Source organism: Nuphar pumila, chromosome 10 (assembly GCF_984573655.1).
Source record: "Nuphar pumila chromosome 10, dmNupPumi1.hap1.1, whole genome shotgun sequence".
NCBI lineage: Eukaryota > Viridiplantae > Streptophyta > Magnoliopsida > Nymphaeales > Nymphaeaceae > Nuphar > Nuphar pumila.
The window spans coordinates 37,208,777-37,234,682 of NC_143258.1; the positions used below are offsets into that span (position 1 = coordinate 37,208,777).

At 37.1% G+C, this 25,906-nt stretch overlaps 1 protein-coding gene across 1 annotated transcript in view; it reads left to right on the top strand.

Annotated features, from left to right (window-relative positions):
- LOC149826674 (Pseudouridine synthase family protein) overlaps positions 1–25,906 on the top strand; it is a 249,085-nt gene that overhangs the window by 12,238 nt on the left and 210,941 nt on the right. The window lies entirely within an intron of this gene.

The following is a 25,906-nucleotide window of genomic DNA, read 5'->3' on the forward strand; positions in this document are numbered from 1 at the left end:
GCTTGGTCTGGTTGACAAGCTGCTATCATCTTGAAAAAACTTGGATCATCTTTTTTGTTGACTAATGATTCGATCAGCGAGATTTGTTCGGATAGTCATATTGGCTATTTTGATCTTTCGAGCATCGGAGTCCAATGGCTTCTAGTCAATAAAATCTTCCAAGCACCCACTAGTTACTTATAACGCAAGATAGGCTCATTGTATTTCTGCTCAAGGCATCAGCTATAACATTAACTTTTTCTGGGTGGTAAGATATCGAAAAATCATAATCTTTCAAAAATTTCAACCACCTTCGTTGCCTCATATTCAAGTCCTTTTGAGAGAAAATATATTTTAAACTCTTGTGATCAGAGAATACCTCAAATTATTTTTCATATAGATAGTGTCACCAGATCTTGAAGGCAAAAACTACTATAGCTAATTACAAATCATGGGTAGGGTAATTGCGTTTGTTTACCTTCAACTGACAAAGTGTGTACGTGATTACCTTGTCATTTAACATTAAAACACATTTGAGGCATGTTCCAGAGGCATCACTATATATGAAAAATCCTCCTTGGCCTGATGGCAGTATAAATATCCTGGCTGAAGTCATCTTTTTCTTTAACTCTTGGAAACTTTCTTCGCATTGTTACATCCACTCAAATTTGATTCCTTTACAAAGCAACTTAGTCATAAGAGTTGCTATCTTAGAGAAATCTTGAATAAACCTTCAGTAATATTTGTGAAGCCCTAGACAACTATAAATATCTGAGACATTCTTGGGTTGCTTCTAATCCACAATTGCTTCTATCTTGACATGATCTACAGATACTCTATCCTTTGAGATCACGTGCCCCAAGAACATAAATTGTACCAGCCAAAACTCACACTTAGAATATTTTTCATACAACTTATGTTTCCTAAGTATTTCCAACACAATCCGCAGATGCTCTAGAAGATCTTCTTTGCTTTTCGAGTAAATTAAAATATCATTAATAAATACTATAACAAATAGATCCAGGAATGGTCGAAATATCTTGTTCATTAAATCCATAAATTTTGCAAGAGCATTTGTTAGTGCAAAAGGCATCATAAAAAATTCATAATGGTCATAATGTGTTCTGAACAAGGTTTTTTGTATATCTAATTTCCTAATCTTCAACTGATGATAGTCGGATCTGAGATCTATTATAACGACCCCAACTCACACCCCTTAAAGATGCGGATTTTTTTTTTAAATCAATTGCAGAAATATTCTCAGAGACCCGAGGCCTTTACAGTTTCACTCTCAATTGGATAACCAAACACATCATAGGGGATCTTACATTTATCGTCCCAAACCATAGCATACTCATTCTTTATTAACGGCGAACGAAAGAGTGTTTAACCAATAGTTGCAAGAGACATATCCGAGTTATTTAAATGACATAAAAGTAAATAAAAGAAAACTGAGACACACTGTCTCTTTGTGAACTGTCAAGCAAAAGTGCGACACTCGTAGCTCTTTTAGAAGTGAGTCGCTTCACTGATCTCCTGCATCTGCAAAAAATCACAGAAGTAGAGTGCAAAAAATCTGAGGAATTCTGCATACATGTACCTCTAATGAAATAAATGAGCGTAAAGAATACATATAAGATTTATGCAATAACTTAGATGTATGCAATTATGATAAATTTATAATTCAATTAAGCATTCATGCAATAGAGAATAACTATTAAGCATGAGAAAATATTTAATAAGTAATAATGATCATAATTTAAGCAATACAATCATTTAACATGCATTAAGGAACAACATTAAGCATTCATCAACATTTAACAGTTAAGAGAACATGTAAACATGTATGATCTAATGCATAGCAGGAATATGCATGACTTCAGTGCAATGCATGAGTAAATTATTATCTTTCATTATAGTTTCCTTTTATATGCATGTCTTTATTAAATACACACAATTTAAGTTCCTCTTTTTAATTATCGTTGCCCGCGGATACACTAAATGGGTACAATTTTTTGAGGTCAAGTAGGGTTCTCAGGGTAACTTAGCACATAAGTTGTATTTTATTATTGGGTTCCAAGCTTAGCCCTCGATCGAATCACCTTCGGAACATTAGACCTCCACATCTAATGTCGGGACACGAAGGATATCCACATCTAATAGTGTCACTTTCTTGGTATACCAAAACAATAGTTGTGTCAATACACCACCCTCAGGTAAAGTGACAGACTCTCCATAAAACCGTGGCCAAAAGAAAGAACATCAATATCGGGTTTAGGGGTAATAAGTAAAGCATACAGAGTTTTGTATCCTTGTGGTCCCCCAAAATCGAATCTCTAAGATTCTCATTCTTCCGATGAGAGATCCCAGAACGTATATTATATTGTTCTTATTCATTATCTTTTTATTAAAATTCAATTATTAAGTTTTACAATTCAGCATGCAAAAGCAAAGGCAAAAGCTCACATCTACTCCTGTGGGAACCATCACGGGACTCCCGCCCGTGGAAACACATAGAACAATGCAATATAGTGTAATAAAAATAGACATGATTCTTTTGCGATACATTTAAAAGTAAATAAAGAATGAGTATCTAGTACTCAAGGCTCTCTAGGCTTGCGATGATCCACTTGTATCATCGATGCACCATATGCAAAAACCAAAGTAATATGTCATTCATGACATACATCATATGTTTCAAATGCACATTCATATATGCAAACCTTTATCATGCGTACAAAACAAAAATATCCATGAGCATGTATTTACTTAATTCATATGCAACTATGTCAAGTACCTTCTTTCATTTACATACACGCATCCATGTCAATGCATATTTCCTTTGAATGTATCTGCTCATGTAAATGTATATTCCTATCAAGTATGCATATTCATACCAATCGCATGATCTAAATAAATCAATGCATGTGCTCATGTAAATTCTGCATATATTTAGCAACTGTATGTTCAAATCAAATTCAGCATAAACCTCGTAAATGCATGTGCTACTTATCAAATGCAAACATATGTGTAGATACAATGTTTCATTTTAAGATAAACTTATACCCATCAATGCATAATAACTATTAATGCCCTATTTCTTTTTTGAAAAGAGCACACACCTCAATGCACATGCTAATTTCTCATTGAAAAGAACATTAATGCACACAACACATACTAAAATTCTTTTGTAATGCAAGGATCCAACACCTACACATATTATTTTTTGTACTCTACCTCTGGTTCATGCCCAGCCGACTACCAGTCGGCTGGGTCTAGAACTCAGTCTGCACCCAGCCAACTCTTAGTGATTGGGGGTTGTTAGTGGTTGGGGGTTTCTCCCCTTTTTATTCCTTTGACATTTTCATGGCTGATATATCCGTAAAACAAACTAAGATTGACCAGTCTAATTGATTGGACTTTACTGCTGCAACAATGCTCTTTCCTGCTATACTTTGTAACATAAAATTTTAATCAAACTCTCCTGGGAGAAAATTATCCATTGGCCTGTCAATTGAACTATGGTTACTCTTGTCATACTTAAATAACAGAGGTATCCTCATAATTAGGACTTCTATTGTTGTCATCTCAAGTTATTATGGACCAACTAATTAAGGGTGACAGTCTCAGAGGAGGCAACTTAATTTATATTAAAGGGTAAACTGTGACATCTCGTAGGGCTTAGGGGATTTTCATCTTAACCAACAAGAGTTGTTCATTCTTAAAAATATGATATCTTAATCCTTCTTTAAAAATTGTAATTGCATACCATGATAAACTCTATTATTGTTTAATATCTTTCTCTAGGGCATGTTGCAAAATTGTTGAATAATTTTTTCTGCATTTTCAAATTTTGTAGTGCGTATACCAAAGTATTTTGCTACATGATTATCCCCCTGTTGAATTCAAAACAGTCAGTGGTTGTGTAGCAGTTATCAGTGTAAGACCCGTGAAATTTTCTGAGGAATTTATTGTCTTCTTTGAGTTGATATGTATGCTTTCATATGGTTATGAGGTTGAATCATGTAATTAGCTATAAATTGAATATGCTTTGTATTTCAGCTTTGTGCGCGCGACCCAAAAATTGCGTAAGTTCAGTGCTTGAGTAGGAAGAGCCTATTTTCGGGCGAATTGACCCTTGAAAATTTAAGGGTAAATTTATATTATGTTTGTATAGTTTGTCCCCGAATTTGGGACCTATATGACGAAAAAACCCCGTCAGTGCATGTGAATTACAAGATTTGCTTAACGATTGCACGCGAGTCGTGACAAGCTTAATTCTTGCAAACGAAGGAGAATTTCTCAAAGAGGCATTGAACATTCCATGTTAATTGAGGGTTTGAAAATAACTAAATGATTTATTGAAGTTAATTTAATATTAAAAGCATAAAATAAGCATGGTTTTGAATCTAGTACATTTGGCGATTTTGGATTTGGATCCGGATCAACTAGAGGTGGCCCAAACCCAATGTGCGCCCCTCTAGGGGGACAATTTTGGTCATGGTGGACCAGCTGGTCAGTAGTTGACCAACTAGGTGGCATTGTTGTAAAATGTTTGCATGGATTTAAAAAGAAGGCCACGATTGGCCATTGTCTCATTTCAAAGCTCATGATGAAGCTTAAGGCTTCATCATGAGGGACGTTTTTCCATAAAAGGGAGCATGGGGCTGGCGCCCCATGGTCTTTTCGTAATATGTTTAAAGTATTTCAAATGACATCATATGAGTAGCTGGTTTGGGCGGCAGCCAAGGGCACTCCCTTGTAATTCTTACAAACATTAAAGGCATTTTATTACTCTTTTCAATGGCATTTTTGAAAGCTTTTCTAAAAATTTCAAAAGCAAGACATGCATTGGGCGTGGGCATCTATATGGGGGGCGTGGAGCACCCCAACCCTCCATCTTCCCTCTTTAGATCCTAACCGTGCAACCTAAAAAGCCCTAGATATTTAAGGCATTAAGAGAGAGAAAGAGGTCATTCTCATGGGCGATTTTTCTTGGAGGCCCTCTCTCTCTTCTCTTGCTCTCCCCTCTCACCTCTCTTATCTCTTTCTCTCCACCGTGGGCAGCTTCTTCATCCCTTTGAGAAAGCCGTGAAGGTGAGACGCTCTTACACAAGACCATGATTGTGGATTTCGGTTGAGCTTTTCAGTTTTTACTTTCTCATTTATGTATTTAACGAATAGGCTGCATGCATTGAGAATGTGGTTTTTCGGTTGAGCATGTCTTCATGCATTTGTTTTCCTCGTTATATCATATAGTCGTGGTTGGCTTGAGAGCATTTCAGGTTTTATTTACTATTTGTTGGTTTCATTAAGTTCACTTGCATGCATTGTGGATGTGTTTTCGATTGCACAATGGCTGAAAGCCATTTTATATTTATGTGTTTTCCTTTGTTGTCGCATCTTGTTCTTTTGGATTGTTTCATTTCAGCCATGGTTTTTCTTCCAAGGCATTTCGGTTGGCTAGGAAGCCTTAGACTGGCCCTTTTGTTCAGCCTCCATACCCAGTTGGGTATGCCCTCTTGGGTTCGGATGCTGCTGGACTGGGGAAGGCGGGCTGAGCCGGGATTGTCTAGCACCATCGCCGCCTTCTTTCTTTTGGTTCTGATCGGCCTGGGACGTTATGGTCCCCTTGCTGTTCATCTGGACGAGTCCAGCATTGCTTGTCCTAGGTCGACCACGAGCGGGTGAGCCTGGGTCGTTCTTATTTTTTGTGTTTTTTGGCATCTTTTTTGCATGAACCCATGAGCCGAGCCCCATTTTGGTGGCTATGGGTCCTGGATTTTTGCCTTAGGACTGACATGGTCTGGACCGGATATGGTCCAGACCTGTCAAAGGCCGTCCCAAGCCTGGGCGTTGAGCCCCTTCACTTTGTTCTTCTTTTTTTTGTTTTGTCTGGGGACCACGTTCTTGTTGCATCCATGCAGCTGCTGGGCTGCAGCCGGGTGCAGGCAGATGTGCCTGCACCCCTTCTTCGACGCTGGCTGGTGCCCTTCGGACCAGCTGCAGCTATTGCAGAAGAGGGACTGCAACCGGGTGCAGGATGGTAGGCCTGCGCCCCTCCGGTTGGCAGTGGTTGTACCATGTTTGGGGTCTGGACACTCGGTCCAGACCCTGCCCCAGCTTGGCAGCACATTTGTGGGCTGGACCAATCGGTTCAGACCCAGGGCTGTTCTTGGTGGCTAAGCCTGAGCCACATTCGGGTCTGGACGTGTAGTCCAGACCATGCACACAGGATGGAGCCGGCCCAAGATGGGTCTGGACCCCTTTCGGTCCAGACCTGGGCCTCCTCTAGTTGCCGTGACCACCTCTAGTGGTCTTCCCCTGGACCAAACCCACTTGGTCCAGGAGGTTCGGTCCCAACAGCATGCAATTGCTGTCACATCGCGGTGGTTGCTGCTTCATGGGCCGCCCATTTTTGGGTCTGCCTTGTGTGCGCTTTTGCCCCATGGCACTGAGTGTTAAATCTTGTTGTAGGTCTGTTTTGGACAGATTCCACCCAGCTATGGGATCTTTTCCCGTTTGCCACGCCTTATGGACTATTTTAGCAAGCTCCAGACTGCAGCCCATGAGGCTGCATGTGTGTTTTCGACACGGGTCCAATTAACCCGACAACTCCAAGGATTTGATATGTCACGACATGTATGCGCGTGCTGTTCCAAAGCATATATATATATATATATATATATATATATATATATATATATATATATATATATATATATATATATATATATATTTGTACGCATCATAAATGATAAACTATCGATGCGATATGGTATGGACTCACACTTATGTGCGTACGTCCGTTGTTGGAATGGAACGCGAAGTGCCTCCAAATGACACCCTTTTTATATGTCTTAGAATAAAATAAGGTTGTTGCGTGATTAAGAACCTATGGCGTATAAATGGATATGGCACTTCTCTCGTCTTACAAGGCACGACACAATTGTATATTTATTTAAGAGTATTATCATGTGTTTGTGGCGTGGCTTTTTTATGGTGTTTGAATGACATGTACACGACCACACACACTTTAGCACGTAAGCTGGCACACGAAATGAATGCAGTCACATATTCATACTTGCGATAATTGAGTGTACGAATCACCTTGTCAATTGAATGGTTTTCCCTAAGTGTGAAGGGACTCGAGGCACTTGGTATGGAATTACAGTCTTTTGAGACTTATGAGTTATTTGGAACTCTTTGGCGAGTTTTTGTGTGGGTGGTGGCCCCACCTCGCGAGATGAGCTCGCTTGCGTTAAAGATACAAGTTTTATATGTTTTTGCTTGCCTCTTAATTGGTTTCTAGAACCGCCCTTCCGTGGCAAAATGTTTCTAATTGTCTCATCGTAATGATCAATGATTTGCATCGTTACATTGATTAGTTCACATGGTTGAGGCATGATGCACATATGCACACTTGTATCTATGCACAATTCATGATACTTACATGTTCTGTATCACATGCTCTCTCGTGCTATTGCATTAGTTGATTTTGTTTTGTGATGCATACCATGTTACAAATGTTATGAATTGTGTTAGATTATGTTCCTTGATGCATATCATGCTATAAATGTTATGAATTGTGTAATGAATGGTCGTAGTCATTACCTCATGATTTGCCTAATTATGTTTCTAAAAGCATGTCGTGGCTAGTTGATATCCCTTATTGCTCTGTGTGTAACTATGTCACTTTTGTATACCTGCTTATGTTTACTTGTACAATTATTGTAATTAAGCATGCCTTGTGTTCATGATAAGTCTGCTCTCATTTTCCACATATAGGCATATTGTGTTTTGGTTTGTCTCACCAGCTCGAAAGAGTACTGACCCCGTGTTATGGGGATACAGGTGTTCGCTTAGGCGTGCGATGGAGCTCGATGTGCGGCAGCGGACGTGAACCCACACTTCTAATACTTCAAGGATCTTGGCAGTTGTTGTTTTTGTAAAAGGGAATGGTTGTACATTTTGTGAAATAATAATAAAAAATGTTTTAAATCAGTGTTGTTTCACTCCTGCGACCCGCCTCGGGTTTTCCTGCTTGTTTCCTTTTTTGGTACTTCCGCACTTGCGTAAATGTTTTCAAAAAAAAAAATTATCATAAATCCAAAGAATTTTAAAGGATTTTCAAGTCAGGAATTTTGGGGGGCGTCGCAATTGGTATCAGAGCAGTGTTTTAAAAGTATTACAGAAGTGTGGTTCAAGTCTCTGCACACATCGACCATCTCACTGTAAGTATGCCTAATTCAATAGAAATGTATTTTTGTTGTTTATTTGCTCATCTTGCTTGTTTAGATAAAATTGTGTGTTTTTCGGGTGTCTTCCGATGTGAGACACAATCTCATGTTAAGCCTTGTATTTTGGCATAATGTATCGGATGTCAGAACCTAAAGGGTTAGTTCGCGCTTGTGGATATAGCTTCCCAAGCTGATTCAGATAGACTCCTGCGAGAGTTGGAATTTCTGACTGAGACCTAGGGGACTACTTGCGTAGTTCGCCCTTCTCGTTCCACATTGTGTTGGTGGAGATGATTGAAGAACCATAGCGACGATCAAACTTTTATTCTAATCATGTTATAGATGAGATGGCTTCGATAAGAATCGTCGTGTGAGGCTCTGAGTGGATGTTTTTTCTCTTTTCCAACTTTGTTGGAATTGTTCGTAACCCTGTCTTTGACAAAGGGTATCTTGCTTGATGTGACCTATTTGGACAGAAGGCGAAAGCCTTGTCTGTGCCAGTGAGCCTCTGTGTATCCCGTTGGTGGATGCTTTTAATCCCCAGTCGTTCTTGGTGATGAGAACATATATGTTGTTACGCGCTTGGCCTGCTGCGTTGTTGTTGTTAGTGATGGCATTTGACTCCTGAGAGAAAACTATGTTTTGATGATACATGATAAATATGATATGCTTTCATGATGCATATATATGATACATGATAAATACATGATATGCTTTCATGAGATATGATAAATATGATATGCTTTCATATGTGAAACTGAATATGTTATATTATGACTGGATATGATGTGCTATGTATTTAACGAGTATTTGATGCAAGGTTATTTCACTTAAGAAGAGTGAAGACAACTTGATCAAGTGCAACTATTTGATGCAATCATACTACTTTGAAGAAAAAGCTTGATGGGCCATACATTCATAAAGATTATCCAAGAAGATCGGCTTCCTCAAGATGAAGACTTTTTTCTTCTTTAGAGTCATATGTAACAGAACCTTCAGAAGCATGCATATTTCATATTAGACTATATGCTTTGAAATCATACAAGCCATTTATTTACAAAAAGTTAAGCTTTCATAAAAGGATACGTTATGTATATTGTAGCATTTCAAAAACACCTTTTTGAAACAAATCATTGTACTTCCTACAAGCATTTATGAAAAAAACATTTTGACAAGATATAATAGCTCATGATTTCAAAAGCATTAATTGTACTTTCTTACAAGCATTTATGAAAAAGACATTTTGACAAGATATAATATCTCATGATTTCAAAAGCATTAATTGTACCTTCTAACATGCATTTATGAAAAAGACAACTTGAAAAGATATAAAAGCTAATGATTTCAAATATGAAAGAAAAAGACAAAATGAATTAATTCATAATACACAAACATTTACATAAGAAATTTTGGTTCATAATACATAAACATTTATGTAAGAAAAGACAAAATGTGAAAAGATGTATTGGTTCATAATACATAAGCATTTATGTAAGAAAAGACAAAATGTGAAAAGATGTATTGGTTCATAATACATAAGCATTTATGTAAGAAAAGACAAAATGCATTAGTTCATAATACACAAATTTTTACGTAAGAAATTTTTGTTCATAATACATAAACATTTATGTAAGAAAAGACAAATTATGAAAAGATAATACACAAGCATTTATTTGAGAAATGACTATTTGTAATATAAGTATTACTCAAGCATTTAGTGTACTTCACAACCATTCATTTTAGAATTGACGATTTGAGAAAATAAATATTATTTTATTAAAATAAGAAATGACCATTTCTTTCTGTAAGCATTAAATGCCACCTCAAAAAGCATTTGAGAAATGACTATTTATTTATAAATAAAACCCATACTCAAGAATGTCGACTTACTTAAAGTCATCATTCCTTCTGTAAACATTAAATGCTATTCCAAAAAGCTTTTAAGAAATGATCATTTATAAATAAAGTACTCAACAAACATTTATCACACTTACATACATTTATTATAAGTGACGACTTGTAAGAAAAATATTAATATACTAATATTCATTAAATTGAGTAAAGACAAAATTACATGATAGAATATATGCCAACGTTCAATGTACTACAAACCATTAAATTGAGTAAAGACAAAACTACATGATAAACTACACTTCAACGTTCAAAAATACTACAGAACATTTATTATGAGAAAAGACCTAATACAAAGAATAACTCATTTAAAATACACCAACGAATAGTGTACTCCAAAAATGCTTCGTATGGAAAGAAGACTTTTTGAAAAAGCAATATAGTACACTTATCTTTTTCACACTAAGTTGTTTTTGAAATGACCTGACTTCTCATATCCCAAAAGGACAATCATTTCAAAAAGACAACGACTAGTTTTCTAAAGACTATATATATACAAACACAACAATGTGAAAAGACAAGCAAGCTTTCAACGAGAAAAATTCCTGCTCGACACTCTGAGAAAAGAGCTTAGAAAAAGAAAGAGAAAAAGTCAAGAAAAGCTCTCAGAAAAATACAAGAGTGTGTAAGAAAAGAAAAAGATCATTCTGAGAATCTTCATACGTGCATTCATACTTTGCATATCATTCTGAGGGTTCTATAGGAAAGTGTTGTAACTTTCTGATTTCTGATTGTATCCCTTCTCTGTTGAGAGAAGTAGACCTCTGTGAAAGAGGGTGTTTTCCTTTTCTGTTGAGAGAAGTAGACCTCTGAGGAAGAGGGTGTTTTCCCTTCTCTGTTGAGAGAAGTAGACCTCTGAGGAAGAGGGTGTTTCCCTTCTCTGTTGAGAGAAGTAGACCTCTGAGGAAGAGGGTGTTTCCCTTCTCTGTTGAGAGAAGTAGACCTCTGAGGAAGAGGGTGTTGTACTATTTATCCGGTGACTCGGATGTTATAGTGGAAGGCTCAAGTGTTTTACTTGGGGACTGGATGTAGGTCAGTAACTCAGCCGAACCAGTATAAATCCTATGTTTATTGTGTTGTGCCTTATTGCCTTAATTTTTATTTTATCGATCTGCATCGTATTTCACTATTCACCCCCCCTATAGTGGAATTTCAGTTGTCAGTGATGGCATTTGACTCCTGAGAGGGTCGTGTTCTGGGGATGGCTTAACACCGATCATCAGGGTGTTGTTGCTCGTGAGAGAGCATTACAGAAAATTTTGTTTCCCCCACCACTGTCTGGAGGATTGTGGTGAGTTGGCTCAGGAGGTGATTCCTGGTAGCGCCAACTGTGCCGCTGGATGGAGTAGCTCTCCAACGATGCCCTTAGCGTGGTGATTCGCTAACGATGCCGTCAGGGTGGTGATTCTCTGGTGATGCCATTAGGATGGTGATTTCCTAATGATGATGCTGAAGTGGTGATTCTTCAGCAATGCCGTTAGCGTGATGATTCGCTAACGATGCCTTCAGGGTGGTGATTCTCTAATGATGCCATTAGGATGATGATTTCCTAATGACGCTACTGGGGTAGTGATTCTCCAGTAATGCCGCTAGAGTGGTGATTCTCTAGCGATGCCAATAGAGTGATGATTCTCTAATGAAGGTCATTGGAGTGGTGATTCTCCAGTGATACCATTGGAGTGGTGACGCTTCAGCGATGCCGTCAGGGTGGTGATTCTCTGACGATGCCATTAGGGTGGTGATTCCCTAATGATGTCATTGGGGTGGTGATTCTCTAGCGATGCCGCTAGGGTGGTGATTCTCTAGCGATGCCATTATGATAGTGATTTTCTAATGATGCTGCTGAAGTGGTGATTCTTCAACAATGTCGTTAGCGTGGTGATTCGCTAACGATGCCATTAGGATGATGATTTTCTAATGATGTTGTTGGGGTGGTGATTCTCTAGCAATGTCGTCAGCGTGGTGATTCTCTGACGATGCCGTTAGCGTGGTGATTCGCTGACGATGCCATTAGGATGGTGACTTCCTAATGATGCTGCTGAAGTGGTGATTCTTCAGCAATGCCATCAGGGTGGTGACTCTCTGATGATGCCGTTAGAGTGGTGACTCTCTGATGATGTCGTTAGAGTGGTGATTCTCTAACGATGCCGCTAGGGTGGTGATTCCCTAACGATGATATGATTTATGATGTTATGATTTGATTAACGATGTCCTATGATGACTCTCATGTTTTGCTGTGTTAGAGTGGTGATTCTTTAACGTTTGTCTCCTAGAATGGTGATTTTCTGGCGATAGCAGCCTTGTATGGTGTCGCTTGAGATTGTTCATGAATCATGCTTATATGTCGTGTTGTGTTGCATGATTGAGCTGTGATGTGGCTTTTGTCTGAATTATGTATGTTGTGTGCTCATGATTTTTGTATGATTGTTGCAATTATCATTTAGCGAGCATGGTTGTCAGACCTATTGATTGATTATTGTGTCTTTTTGTCATGATAGATGACTTGGAAGACCAGATGCAACGATATTATGGGCACTGTGAACAACCTTGCGAAGGTTGTGCAACAGCAAGTGGTTGCGATGCAATAGATGGGTGCGAATCTTCAACACGTAGCCCAAGGTGGGCAGAACAGTAGCACGGTTACCTATAAGCGATTCATGGAGTTGGATCCCCTGCTTTCGAGGGTAGGACAGACCCTGAAGCTGTTGAGTCTTGGATACGTGAGATAGAGCGTATTTTTCGCGTTTTGGATGTCCCAGAGGAACAGAAGGTGAATTTTGGTACTTATTGTTTGAAAGACCACGCTGAGAAGTGGTGGGTCACTGTCTCTTAGGTTAGATTTAAAGACAAATGTTACATGGGATGAATTTGTTGAAGTTTTTAACTCTGCGTATTTTCCAAAGCATGAACGCAGTAAGAAGATGCAAGAATTTTTGGATCTGCAACAAGGAACAATGACTTTGTCTGACTATATCACGAAGTTTCGTTGTTTGGAACGATATTGTCCGAATGTTTACGTCGCGGAAGATGAACGAGCAATAAAGTTCGCTCGTGGTTTGAGGCCTACTTCGAGAACCAAAGTATTCACTAGTAGGCCAAAGTCGCTCGAAGAGGCTATTGAAGTAGCTACTCGGTTGGATGAAGACCAAGCCGAGCAACAGACTCAAGTTTTTGCGATTACGAGTGAGAAGAATTCTAGTAGGACGAAGTCCTCGCCACCTACTAGAGAGCGGAAGCATCAGAAAGTGTAGCAGAACCGCCAGCAAAGGCGATCCCAGCGATCGAATGTCCAACGAAAGTGTCGACAATGCAACGAAGATCACACTTTTGGAGCTTGTCCTCGTTACGATGGCAAGTGTTTCAAGTGTGGACAACCGGGGCATATTGCCAAGTTCTGTCCTAAGAAGTTTACGAGAGACTTCATTGTGGCCGTGTAAGCGCCATCAGACGAGATCTAACCATTTTGTTGTTGTTTGATGTTTTGTGATTTTGTGGACGAAATCCTTTTTAAGGAGGGTAGGATATAAGACCCGTGAAAATTTCTGAGGAATTTACTATCTGCTTTGAGTTGATATGTATGCTTTCATATGGTTATGAGGTTGAATCGCATAATTAGCTATAAATTGACTATGCTTTGTATTTCAGCTTTGTGCGCGTGACCCGAAAATTGCATAAGTTCAGTGCTTGAGTAGAAAGAGCCTATTTTCGGGCGAATTGACCCTTGAAAATTTAAAAGTAAATTTATATTGTGTTTGTATAGTTTGTCTTCGAATTTGGGACTTATACGACGAAAAACCCTCGTCAGTGCATGCGAATTACGAGATTTGCTTAACGATTGCACGCGAGTCGTAACAAGCTTAATTCTTGCAAACGAAGGGGAATTTCTCAAAGAGGCATTGAGCATTCCATGTTAATTGAGGGTTTGAAAAAAACTAAATGATTTATTGAAGTTAATTTAATATTAAAAGCATAAAATAAGCATGGTTTTGAATCTAGTACATTTGGCGTTTTTGGATTTGGATCCAAATCAACTAGAGGTGGCCCAAACTCAATGTGCGCCCCTCTAGGGGGATGATTTTGGTCATGGTGGACCAGCTGGTCAGTAGTTGATCAACTGGGTGGCATTGGTGTAAAAGGTTTGCATGGATTTAAAAAGAAGGCCACGATTGGCCATTATCTCATTTCAAAGCTCATGATGAAGCTTAAGGCTTCATCATGAGGGACGCTTTTCCATAAAAGGGAGCATGGGGCTAGCGCCCCATGGTCTTTTCGTAATATGTTTAAAGCATTTCAAATGACATCATATGAGTGGCTGGTTTGGGCGGCAGCCAAGGGCACTCCTTTGTAATTCTTACAAACATTAAAGGCATTTTAAAACACTTTTCAATGGCATTTTTGAAAGCTTTTCTAAAAATTTCAAAAGCAAGACATGCATTGGGTGTGGGCAGCTATGGGGGGGCGTGGAGCACCCCAGCCCTCCATCTTCCCTCTTTAGATCCTAACCGTCTAACCTAAAAAGCCCTAGATATTTAAGGCATTAAGAGAGAGAAAGAGGTCATTCTCATGGGCGATTTTTCTTGGAGGCCCTCTCTCTCTTCTCTTGCTCTCCCCTCTCACCTCTCTTATCTCTTTCTCTCCATCGTGGGCAGCTTCTCCATCCCTTTGAGAAAGCCGCGAAGGTGAAACGCTCCTACACAAGACCATGATTGTGGATTTCGGTTGAGCTTTTTAGTTTTTACTTTCTCATTTATGTATTTAACGAATAGGCTGCATGCATTGAGAATGTGTTTTTTCGGTTGAGCATGTCTTCATGCATTTGTTTTCCTCGTTATATCATATAGTCGTGGTTGGATTGAGAGCATTTCGGGTTTTATTTACTATTTGTTGGTTTCATTAAGTTCACTTGCATGCATTATGGAGGTGTTTTCGGTTGCACAATGGCTGAAAGCCATTTTATATTTATGCGTTTTCCTTTGTTGTTGCATCTTGTTCTTTTGGATTGTTTCATTTCAGCCAAGGTTTTTCTTTCAAGGCATTTCGGTTGGCTAGGAAGCCTTAGACCGACCCCTTTGTCCAGCCTCCATACCCAGCTGGGTATGCCCTCTTGCGTTCGGATGCTGCTGGACTGGGGAAGGCGGGCTGAGCCGGGATGGTCTAGCACCATCGCCCCCTTCTTTCTTTTGGTTCTGACCGGCCTGGGACGTTATGGTCCCTTTGCTGTTCAGCTGGACCGGTCCAGTTAGCTGGACGAGTCCAGCATTGCTTGTCCTAGGTCGACCACGAGCGGGTGAGCCTGGGTCGTTCTTCTTTTTTGTGTTTTTCGGCACCTTTCTGCAAGAACCCCCCCTGAAAAACCCCAAAACCAAATAAGAGTAGGATCTGCAGCTAAGTGTGGCTCCCCAAGCCTCCACCGTGTGCCGTCGCATCGCCGTTATACCTATTCATCACTTGCATCCCCATAAAACGGGGTCAGCACTCTTGCGAGGTGGTGAAGAAACAATATCATGTCTCTATTTCTCATGGAAGAAGCATGTATATAACATGGAAAATGTGAAACAACGGATACATATGCCCGTGTCAAGTAAGTGCACGTGTAACAAGTGCAAACAAGCTAAAGTAGTAAACAGGAAACTGAGAAACTACTATACACAAATAACTTAGAAAGATACGGGAAGCAGAACAAGTACATAAGCAAGTAAAGGGAACTACTATAGTACATTAGCTGTGATTGGTTAGTATTTAAATTCTTCTGATTACTCCTTCAGGTACACGAAAGAACCTCACATTCTGTGAGCCATGCACCTGACGTTTATTATTCAATTTCTAATGTGGTAACCGGGGATGCTACAGACCAAGTAAACCTCATGCAAGCAGTACGCAGCTAAGAGAAACCCTCACATAGGTAAGGATTGCAATACATACTACTGCAGTAGTTATATATCTTAAAAGATCACCTCGACCTCCCTAACTCTGAGTGACTGGAGGTCAAAGGACGCTACAGCTTTTGTCAAAACACGTGTCGTAGTAACGACTAGTCACTCAGGGTTGTACCATCCACCCTGTCTAAGGTGAACCATTTTGTGAATGGGGTGCGACAAGTTTATCTTTCTTAGGCTCATCTATCAAGTCATACCTCCCTTCGAGGTATTTATGCCTCGTGGTCCCCGTGGGGTACGCAAATAAGGACTTAGCATGCCCATTCACATGCTCATCCTCACGCGGCTAACAAAAGCACATCGCTCGCGAAAGCGATCATAACACCATTTTATCTTTCTCATTACTAGGGTATAGAGATACATGAGCTCACTAACGAACAAGGGCCCATCGCCCAAAGACTCCAACTGAGTCTAACAACCACAATAATGTGTTTCTCATACCCTATGGTGTTTAAGTTTTTGTGTCATTCTATACATCACAAGTGTATTGTGCACCTTGTGCACTCATCCATGCCCCAAGCATGAGACCAAAGTGTACCTCTCGAGGTATGTGCTACGTGCAGGTGCGAATTAAGAACCACATAATCTCAAGTTAATCGCACAATTATGAAACAAAGGCAAGGATATATATGCATATCTTAGAAAAACACATTTCAATTACATAGGAATGTACAAGTGTATAATTCCATAATTTCAAGAGATATGCAATTCAAGAGCATAACATAAACACAATTGCAAGTACATTGAACTGAAACAAGTATTGCAAGCTTCTAATTACAATTTCAAGTAGTCAAAACTTTAAATATCATAATTTGACAATTATTCGCATAGTGAGACTACTTTTATAGGAAAAATTTATGATTTCGGTATGCTCATGTGTTGAGATTGAAATCTATAATATTCCCATTCCTATGGGAATTACATTCGCATTTCCAAAGTGAATCGCCGCACTTGCAGGAGAAACGATGTAAATATGTCCCGAGGACAATTATACGTATATGCATCACTGGGTTACTAATGTTCGCAAAACATCTTGATCTGATGCTGACAAAGTGAAACTAATTCCATAAGGAGATTTGTAACACCCCAATTTTTATAACCCAAAAATGGTGAATTTTTTTTTTTTGAAATACATTTAAATCTTTTAGCAGTTAACAGCGGAAAAACACATTGGGCATAAAACTTGGCGTGCTACTTCAGATGATTGCTTGCAAACATATAATTATGAAATTTAAACTTTAACAACTAATTAACCATGCATGAAATAAAATCAAGTTTCGCAATATCCAAAATTAATCACATTAGTCCTTAAATAGAATTAAAGTAAAATCAGATTTCAGAATCCATGAAGCAGAGAAAAGGTAGGCTCTGTCCCCGTCACAACCTTTCACCTTCGCACGTAAGTACCTACTCGTTACCTGAAAAATATTAAACCATATAGGGTCAGACAAAACATGTCTCAGTAGAGTGAAATATGCTAAACTTGTAAGACAGAATTACAAGACAAAGATTTCAACAGAGATTTCATGATTTAACATTTAATTTAACTTAAACAATCATACAACTAATCATGCATGTTTAGAATTTTCACATTTAACAGAAAAACATTAATCCATACATTCAAAATACAAAATGCATGAACAGATAATATGCATGACTTACCATATGCAGAAGCCCTTCAATGCATGCATATTTTCTTATCTTTAATTATATTTTCTTAATTAGATGATGCATGCAATGCCAAATTAATACACACACAATTTCAAATTATCACTTCTTAGCCATGCTGATACGACACAGGCAGACATTCTCAGATCAGGACCATGACTGAGGACGTATTTTACATACATGGGTGACTTTAGCCTAGCTAGGCCCATTCATTAAGATGGGGTGAGGGACGTTAACACGAGAGAGATTCCCAACACCTTTCAACCCGATGCATCAGTTTTTTCTTCATGAGTACTTGAACCTCTACGTTGCAGTCTAATGCAGAGGTTTTCCCCATAAAATCATGAGGTGAGAAATAACCTTCCGTGCCGGTAACAGACTTGCCCCACGAAGTTGTGTATCACTTGCTACTCTCCCGGCAAGTACTTTGAGTTTTAATGTCACATGATTACTTGGTTACAGTCTTACTTTTCATGCAACATTAACTTGAACTACTTCATGATGGTGGATGCATTTTTATAAAGCAATGTAAAGATTCACTTAGTACGACTTGAAACCGAACCTGAGCACATGCGAGGTATGAATATCTTACTTGTTTTTACACACCACACAACACATGTACATAGCAAATTCAATAAAAAAATATGTATATGAACATCCACATCGAAGTAACAGTCATATCATCATGATAAGCAAACATACATATAACCCACACATTTTCAGAAATTAAAACATAACTTGCATTCAATGGATCCTTAGATCGTTAATCTTAACCGTGTAAACTTTTATTAACAGTTCATGTCATAATCATATAAAATTTACGTAAAATCAGACCTGCAAAATCATTCACATAATTCATGCTAATTAAATGAAGAAATTGCATAAAGACATAAATTATGCATCTTTTGAGCCTTGGTCTATGAATTTGCCCTAATTTTACCAATTTCTTAACTCTGCTCGACTGGTACAGAACTCACAGAAATTTTTGGATCCATGAAAAGAGCCGAAATTTCTACAGTATATACGAAATTTTGTTAGCTGTCCATAGCCGCAAACCGTTCATAAAAACGCCTTCGTATGAAGGAGTTATGAATGTTTTACTACAGACCTATCAGTTTTTGTTCCGACTGTCACAAAGATGTGCTCTTTCCATGAACAGAGCCCAAATTTTTACAGTAGATGAGAAATTGTGTTAACTTTTCAACGCAATAATCCGTTCATCAAAACTCTTTCGGATGAGGGAGAAACAACTATTTTACTGAACGGAGCTCAAGTTGAAAACCTAGAAATTCTGATATTTGTATTCAGGTGAATAAAACCGAGTCACTCGAATCCCAAAAAAAATCAAAAGAAAGAGGCAATATGCATGAAATAAAATTCATAAAAATCTACAATATTCATAGTAGATGGAACAAATCATATTCTATCAACCCAAACCAACATTTGCATAAAAATCATGACATAAATCAAATACTAGCTATCTTTACAAATCTATTTTCTAATAAACCGATTTTTTATGAAAAACCCGATTTCAAAAAGGGTTTTCTTTAGGGGAAAATGTGGTTTTGCTATAAATCATTAGATTTAAGTCAAACCCACGGTTAGGAGGGTTTGATCATGATCTATATTAATGAAAAAGCATCAAAATCCATGCCAAGAACTCCGTTATTGCAAGAAAAGCATAGAAACCCTACCTTTTGTTGAAAAAACGTGTTTCTTAATGGATGAACAAATCTTTTTGCTCGATCCCACCGATTAGCTCCTTCTTCCAGCAAGGTGGGGACCTTAGATCACCTCCCCACACCGCTTGAAGTCTGGATCTTGCACTCAAGAATCAAAAGAAACCCTAAAGAAAAAGGGAAAAGGGAAGGGAAAGAGAGGGGAAAGAGAAGAGGGTTTTGGGGGGAGAGAGAAACTCTACAAAAATTTTCCAGCCCAAATGAGGGGGGGGGGTCAGCTATGAAAGGGTTTTATAACCCCTCTTGAGTTAGGTAATGGGTTGAAATTAATTCCAGCCCTTGATCAATATAAGGAAAGTCATTTGGAGCCCTTGATCTCCACTTTGACTATTCAAGCTTCAAATAAGCTTGAATTTCACCATACCTTTATTTTCAAAATAAAACTTGAAGTATGATGTCACATAGGATGGGACGACCCGCCTATGGACCCATACTGAAATATAAAAATATGGTTAATTTATGAAAAGAACTATTCTATTAAATTATAATTAAATAATTATTAAATTCCAATAAAAATCATTTTTGTTCTATTTAACCACAAATCATGTGAAAATGTAAAGGCATTAAGTATAAACCAATTCAAACCTATTAAGCATATTAATATGCATATTTTTACAATCTACTTTTGTTAATTCACATCATTTAATAAATTTACTTAAAGAAAAACCAAGTTTTTCTTTTTAAGAGAAACGTTTTCAATTGGTCATCACTTTGGATTTTCTCTAATATTCAAAATGTGTAGGGTTTATATTTACTACATTTTAACATGATTAAACCCCCTAAACCTTACGAATATACTCAAACATTCATTTTTGAAGAACTCAGAATTTTATATTGGCACGAAATTCAAGAAATTTCATAATGTTATAGAAAAAAGAACTTAGAAATTTTCGGATATTACATCCAATCCCTCTTAAGAAAATTTTGTCCTCGAAATTTGGTTAACATTACATACCGAACAAGTGTAGATATTTAGCTCTCATATCGGCCTCGGGCTCCCAAGAACACTCCTCAAGTCCATGGTGTTGTCATCGCACTTTAACAAGTGGAATAGTCTTATGTCGCAACACTTGTTCTCGACGATCAAGTATCTCTATCGAGCGTTCTTCAAATGTGAGATCTCTCTGAACCTCGACTTCGTCATACTAAATAACATGTGTGGGATTGGACACATATTGAAATTCCACTAGAGGGGGGGGGGGTGAATAGTGAAATTCTAAATAGATCGATAAATTAAAAATAGAATGCAATAAGGCTTAACACATAAAACACAGAATTTATACTGGTTCAGTCAAAACCCTGACCTACATCCAGTCCTCAAGCAAACCACTTGAGCTTTCCACTATAACATCCGAGTTACCGGATAAATAGTACAACACCCTCTTCCTCAGAGGTCTTCTTCTCTCAACAGAGAAGGGGCACACCCTCTTTCACAAAGGTCTTCTTCTCTCAACAGAGAAGGGGCACACCCTCTTTCACAAAGGTCTTCTTCTCTCAACAAAGAAGGACAACACCCTCTTAAGCAGAGGTCTACTTCTTTCAACAAAGAAGGAATACAATGAATAACAGAAAGTTACAATACTTCCTATAAAACCTTCAGAATGATATGAATGCACGAATGAAGGATTCTCAGAATGTTCTATTCTTTTCACTCAAAAGATACTCTTTGTCAAAGAGTTATTCTTGACTTTTTCTGTTTCTTTTTTTTTTCTTTTTCAAGGCTCTCTTTCAAATATCGAATAGGAATTTTTCTCGTTGTAAGCTCACATGTCCATGTGAAATAATTAATTTGATTGTGTTTATATAGCCTTAGAAAAATAGTCATTGCCTTTTTGAAATGATAGTATTTTTGGGATGTGAGATGTCAAGTCATTTCAAAAACATCTTTATGGATTTTCGAAAAAGTCTTCTTTCCATAAAAGGAGTATTTGGGGTACACTAGTCGTTGTAATATTTTAGGTATGATATATTTTATGTAAAAAGTCTTTTTCTTATAATAGTACATTGAACGTTGGATGTGTAAGCCATCATGTAGTTTTGTCTTTATTCTAATTAATGATTTTGTAGTACTTAAGTATTTTATTTAGAAATTGTCACTTTTTTACTTAAATGAGTGTAAGTACAATAAATGCTTTGAGATCTTTATTTGTAAATAGTCATATCAAGAATTGCTTTATGATGTGCTATTTAATGTCTACAGAGAGAATGAAGACTTTAAGCAAGTCGACATTCTTGAGTGGGATTGAAATAGTTATTTCTAAAAAGATTTTTAGAGGAGGTATTAAATGTTTTACAAAGAGAATGATGACTTTAAGTAAGTCGACATTCTTGAGTTGTAAAAAGGTAACTAAAGTCTTTTCTAAACATATTATATTTGTTTTTCTTTGTCTAGCCGATTTCTATGTTTTGTCTTTTTCTTACATACTTGAAATCATTTCTTTTTATTTCTTTTCAAGTTGTCTTATACATGATAGAAGGTACAATTATTGCTTTTTGAAATCATGAGCTAATATATCATGTCAAAATACATTTTCCATAAAGGTTTGTAAGAAGGTACAATTATTGGTTTTCAAAAAAGTGCTTTTTGAAGCTATCATATACTTTTATTAAATATAGCTTTTGGGAATGAGTGACTTTTATGATAAAGTATGTAATATGCAATATGCATGCTTCTGAAGGTTCTGTTACATATGACTCTAAAGAAGAAAAAAGTCTTCATCTTGAGGAAGCCGATCTCTTTAGATGATCTTTAAGAATGCATGGCTCATCAAGCTTTTTCTTCAAGAAGTATGATTGCACCACAGTTGTACTTGAACAGGAGGTCTTCATCCTTTTGGGTGAGATATCCTTGCATCAAATACTCGTTAGATACATGGTAAAGCATATTCAGTCATAATATAACATTTTTCAAGAAGACATATTATCATATCATATTAAATCAAATATGACAGTGTATCATATTGTGTGTCATCAAAATATAGTTTCTCAACATTCTCCTCCTTTTTGATGATGACAAAATATGCTCCCCCTGTCAAAAAAGATATTATGCATAGTAATAATAATATCATAAGAATATTGAAAAATGTCAAAGAGTATTTTTCTCCACTATTGGAGACAGGTTTTTCTCCCCCTTTGTCATGGAAAAAAATGAGGGGATCAGAGTAAGTAGAGTTATTACAGACCAAATGGAAAAAAGTATTTAAAGTTATTACAGACGACATGAATGAAGAGTTCATTTTGAGCCGGATGAGGGGTGAAACTTCCTAAGTAATGCATCTTAGCCGATTTGCAGTGAAGCTTGACTCTTGAGAAGGAGATCTTGGGTGTTCTGGACATTGACAAGTGCTGAGAAGATGTCAAGGTCAGAAGTTGCAGCTTGATCTGCTTCTTGAGGGCCATCGTCGTCAGAGTTTAGGTGAGAGGACTATTCCTCATGGAGAGAGGAGTCATCAAACGTGCGGTTGGAGTGATAGACGACATCGGTTGCAAGAGGTATTTGGAAGAATTCAAGAATGAGGGTGATGAAGTACCCGTAGGGAAGAGAGTGAAAGGAACAAAAGTTAATCATGTTATGGAAGATGACACTGGACCAGTTGATGGGAAAGACACATAAGATTGCATAAAGAAGAAGGGAGATTTCATTGGCAATAAATCCCCTAGAGGGCGACTTAGGGACTACATTGGAAGAAAGAATTTTGGACAACAACAGAGCATGAGGCTTTAAGTTGCTTTCATGCCACGGAAAGTGGGTGGAGCGAGTGGAGAGGAGGACTTTCTTAAACACGGATTGGTCGAGAGGAACAATGTTGGGGAGCTCAATCCCGTAGGAAGATATATTCAGAATGTGGCCTAACTTAGACATGTCGAAGGAGAAGACTTTTCCATGAACCATGAAAGTGATAGTAGAGTGATCATGGTCGACAGAAAGGTTTGTGTAGAACACTTTGATGAGATGTGGATAGATGGGCATTAATTTTGGAGAGGCTAGAACATGAATAAATTCGGACAGAGAAGTTTGTAAATCAAAAGATGGAAAGGATTCAAGATGAACTAACGTGCCTGGTTGGATGGTCATGGAGTTTATGGAGTGATATGTGTGAATGAGATTTGGAAATCTCAACTCCAAAGCTGCAATCATGTTAATGTCGGATATGGAAGAGGATGTCATTTGCAAGTACTTGGTCGAATAGAAACTTAGAAAGAAGAATTTGGAGAGAATGATAGCTTGGATAGTGAAATTCGAGTGGAATGGTGATGGATGAACCACTCTATTAAATAGAAGGAAGAAAAAAATTGTGATAAGAAATGAATGACATTTGAAGTGAATGATTTTTAGATTTTAGTTGAATAAGGAAATTCGTGAGTTGTAGCTTGTGAATGATAAATCAAATCAATTTTTGGAAGATAGTGTATTATATTAGTATGTATGTCAAGAAGGACATAGTTTTAAATAATTTTTCTATATAGAGAAAAATTTACTATTGGAGAGTTTATCGAATTGTGAGATGTGTCATGTATTGAGTATGGAGTGTCCTATTAGACTTGATGTGTGATGAATGAATAAAGTCAAGAAGGTGAATAATCTATAGATTTCAAAGATTTTCGTGTGAGGAAGTGAAGAGATGTAAGGATTGTTATAGAGTGAAAGAAATAATGGCCTAATAAAACAAACAACTTTTTATATGATGTTTTTACTTTATGTGAAAGCATTCTAAATCCGTGAAGAAGGAGTTTGGAATAAGACAAAAAAGATATATGAGTGAGAGATGCAATAATTTCTTATTTAAGAAATGTTTTTATGGATATGCGTGGAAGGAGTGAGAATAGTCATAAAGGACAACAATCACTTGAGGTTAGATATGAGATGTATGACATAAAGTAAGGTTATGATTGACATGAATTGATGTATTGCTTAAAGGACATGGTTTTAATGAATCTCGTTTGGAGGGAGTTCATGGTTTTTGAAAAAGATGAATTTTAAAAATGTAAAGGGGTCAATGGTTACGGATGGAGGCTTACTTCGTATGAGAAAGAGAAAAAGAAAGGGTGGTACTAATAGTACTCATGAAAATAATAATAAAAAATGAAAGACAAGTTGTCGAGAATGAGTTTTTATAATAGTTTTTCATAAAAGGTGTGAAGGATGAAAGGACAAGAATAGATTGTACTTAAGATATGATATAAAAGATGATATAGTAAAACTTATACGTGAAATATTAAAGAGCTTAACTTTGAAAAAGGTGATGAAAAAAAATAAGAAGGATTATGACTCAAGTTTGAAAAGCAATATTTCTCATAAAGTGGTTTTATCATGCTATTCTTTACTTAAGTTTGTTAACATAAAGTTTAGTGAAGTGTCTTGATAGGAGGAAAGGAAGTCATGAAAAGGGATATATCATTTGAATGTAAGAAACGAAGAAAAAAAATGATCAGTAAAGGTCTAATAAAATAAGTGAGGAATACAATATCATGTTGAAGATGGGCTAGCTTATCGTAAGAGAGGTTTTCACAAAAAGACAAAATTGATAAAAGGTGTTATGAGATGAGTGATGTGAACAATGTCATGATAGCTTTACTTAATGTAAATGGTTGATATGTGTGAAAGGAAATAGAACAATGAGTTATTATTGATGTGTACTTGAAAGATGACAAGTTGAAAGACATAAAGAATGTGTCATGATGAATGTGTTTAGAGTATACGTGAATATGGAGACACAGTTTGACTATAAAGAAAATGTATATGATAGATAAAAGAAAAAGATCGATAAGAAGGAATCGGTTTTAAAATAAAACTTTATCAGAACTCATAAGATGTTTTAATCCAAATAAGTATGATTAATTATAAGTCACTTAATTTGCATATTCCTAATTCTCTTCTAATTCGTGTAAAGTCTTCGTGTTTTAAAGGTTTAGTGAAGATGTCTGCTAACTGTTGATTAGTGGATATAAATTCGAGTTTAATTATGTTGTTTAAGACTTGTTCTCTTAAGAAGTGGTGTCTTATTTGAATATGCTTAGTTCGTGAGTGTAAAACAGGATTTTTAGATAAATTTATAGCACTAGTATTATCGCAGAAAATAGTTGTATTTTCAATTTTTAGACCAAAATCTTTTAAAGTTTGTTTCATCCAGATGACTTGAGTGCATGTTAGACTAGCAGCTATGTATTCAGCTTCAGTAGTTGATAAAGATACACAGTTTTGTTTCTTACTGAACCATGAAACTAGTGAGTGCCCTAGTATATGACATGTTCCACTTGTGCTTTTTCTGTCAGATTTACTTCCAGCAAAGTCAGCATCACTGTATGAGATTATATCAAATATAGAAGATTTTGAATAAAATAATCCAAAATCAACTGTGTCTTTTAAATATCTCATTATTCTTTTTACAGCTTTAAGATGTGATTCTTTTGGATTTGACTGAAATTTAGCACA